Source organism: Solanum dulcamara, chromosome 1, assembly GCF_947179165.1.
Source record: "Solanum dulcamara chromosome 1, daSolDulc1.2, whole genome shotgun sequence".
NCBI lineage: Eukaryota > Viridiplantae > Streptophyta > Magnoliopsida > Solanales > Solanaceae > Solanum > Solanum dulcamara.
Genome location: NC_077237.1, coordinates 51,401,380 through 51,404,643, shown reverse-complemented (window position 1 = coordinate 51,404,643; position 3,264 = coordinate 51,401,380).

The following is a 3,264-nucleotide window of genomic DNA, read 5'->3' as shown; positions in this document are numbered from 1 at the left end:
ATGAGAAAGACGATATAAATGTATATAAAAAAAGTAGTTTTAGTATACAATATTAAAAGATTTGCCTTTTATTAATATGAAAAAAAAACTCTTTTACCATATAAAAAAAACTTTTGTAATGTGTGAAAAGAAAAATATTTCTTTTATAGAAGAAAAAAAGTATTCTCAAATAATATTTTTAACTTACAATATCAATGAGAGGATAAATTATGAAAAAATATTTTAAAGAAAAAAGATTATTTAATATTGTCTAAAAATGTGAATTAACTGATTAAATAGTTAAATCAATTAAATTTCTTTATTTAAGTATTTACGACCTAAGTTTTGCCTAACGTCAATAATATATACAATAATAAATTAAAAATATTATTCGAACTTCATTAAATTCGAATAACTTACCCGGGAAGCAACTCTGGGCTGAATACCTGTAAAGACACTTAGAAGAAGTATTAGTAAGGTATAAATAATAATAATAATAATAATAAAATAAAAAAAATCCATCTTATAAACATGGGAAACCATAGAAATCGACGGTAATTTATTCATTGACCACTTTTAAACTACATAAGAAAACATACAGTAAATAAAAACACATCTCTGTAATACATAAATAAAAAAATGGCCAAACAATGGCAACAAACATAATTGACTACGGAAGAACTAAGTAAACATCAACAACCAACAAAATCAATAAAGTTCACCTAACAAAAATCTTATAAAAATGTAAATCATTAATTCCAAATGAAAAGTGGTCAAACATGAACAAAATAAATAATAATAGTAAATGAATAAAGTAATGGAGGATAGTGAAAGTAATAGCCAAAGTAAACAAAATAATGGATTCCACTCAATCATTCATAGACAGTGTAATGTAAAATTTAAACTTAAATTTAAATTTTCATCTTTTAAAATAGGGAGGCCTCAAAATCGACGGAGAAATTTTTTCGTTGGCCAATTTAATGTATAATCTAATGAGACTTACAACCGATATTGTAAAGTAATATATAGTAACTAAAGAGTTCTAAAAAATAATAATAAAGTGAATGAAATAAATCTAATAAATCAAATGTAACAAAATCATGGGTTTAAAATAGGATAACAATCAGCCAATAAATGAAGAAGATAGATCCAAAATTACTAAACAGATAATAATAAAATAATAACTAAAATAAAATAATCACTATAGTGAATTACTCCTATAATAAAACAAACCATGCAATAAAGTTGGAAATAAAAAATGTTTCAATAGATTTCGTAGCAATAGTAACAAAGGAGCCATAACCAGATTCAACAAAAATATACAGATCGACATGAACATAGCAACAACAATGTAATTCCAACAAGAACAAAGCAACCAAACAACGAAATACAAAAATAAGACAAAAGAGTGATACATACATAACTGGAGAACACCCAGATCACAGTGAAGAAGATGTCGCCGGTGTGGAGCTTGGAGTTCGCTTTCGTCGGAGCTTGAGCTCGTTGTCATCGTTGTTTGGTGACTGATTTGGATCAGGGTTTGTGAGTTTCATTGGAATTCGAGCTTCGGGTCGTTAGTTTGGAGTTGTCTTCTCCGGAGTTCGGAGGTTTGGGTTGATGGTGGAGCATGGGTGAAGCATTGAGCTTGCCGAAATACTTGCAACACAAACTAAAATTCAATAAAAAGCAAAGGGGAAAGGACTGGAGGCATCATTTGAGCAAACTCGGAGCTCGCTGGCTTGCTAGAGTGAGGAAGAGAACAATGGGGTCTAGTGGGTCTGGAAATCTAGTTCGACCTCCAGCGTGGAGCTTAGCCGATCCGAGAAAGCAGGGAGAATAGTGAGGTTTGGGCTGGTTTTGTTGGAACATTAGTGGTGTTGGGAAAGGGAGAAAAGGGTTGTTTGGGTAGTGGTGTGGTGGTTGCTTGCAGGTCAGAGCTACGGTGGGTGATTAGAGAAGAAGGGCAAAGGGGTTTCGAGTGGTGGCGGCTATTTGTTTGGAAGAGAAAATGATTAGGAATTTTCCAAAAATGAAAACTCTACTTCTCTAAATCAGGAAAAAAAATCACCAACTCCTATTTTTAGACCAAATAAAGAAAATCATCCTACAAAACTATGAGCTTAAAATCATGGGCTAATTAAATATCTGAATAATTTAATATCATCTATGTTTAAAATACTAAAATAAATATGAACAAGTATAACAACTGGTATGTAAAAATGCAAATTAATGAAATGTGATTAAAAAAATAGGTATAATTAAAATTAAAAAATAAACTGATAAAATCCTCATTTATGGATAATTATCAATAAAATTAATTTAAAATTTTAAAAATGCACTTTTGAACTATTTAACAAATAAAATACTTAAAAATATGAACTTTAAAAATATTAAGCCAAAATTTTGTGTCAACTGTTCTGACTTTCTATATTTGTGGACTGTGCTAAAAGTATAATTAATGTAAAAATAATATATGTATCGATATGTAACACAAAAAACTAAAAAATAAAATAAAATGTAATTGATACTTTGAAAGATATACTATGTTGTAAAGAATAAATTACAATACTATATTGTGTACGTTTGTTGATGACTGTAAAAATAGTGTGACTATTAAAATTTATAATGATAATAAATGGATAAGAATTCTATTATTTATGAAACTAAGAATGCTTATCCGTAAATTATTAAATTAAAAAGAAGAGAATAAATTCTTAAAAATCCTAAAATAAGGATAATTATTAATAATTCAAAAAAAAACTAAAAAATATGTGTAAAAATAATAATTTGTGTTCTTTAACGATCAAGAAGTCTAGAGACGTTGATTTTGATCACACAGAAAGCCAAAATTGGGTGTCAACAATAGGCCTCATAGGACTCACCATCATATCCATGAGCTCCATTACCATTCTCATAAGGACCTTCATAGCCCTCACAATACTCATTTTCACCATGCTTGTAGCTCACATTGTTGCAAGCATATAGCTCACATTGTTTCAAGTGTATCCACTAATGTCATCTAGATAATATTCGAAAGTTACGAATGACATTCTTCCTTGTTATCACCTTGTACCTACCTACAAAACTTAACAAACAAGGTTAGTAGCAAAATTCCTCATGCCTCTCATATTTGAACTCAAACTCATCTTCTTAAAACGTCTTATCAAAGTTGATAGAGAACTACTTTTGCCCAATTAATTCACAAGATCACAAATTCTTTGTAGTGGAATGAATTTTTTTGACTCTTGAAAGAAAGACGACTCAAAGAAAGCTTAAGAATATGAA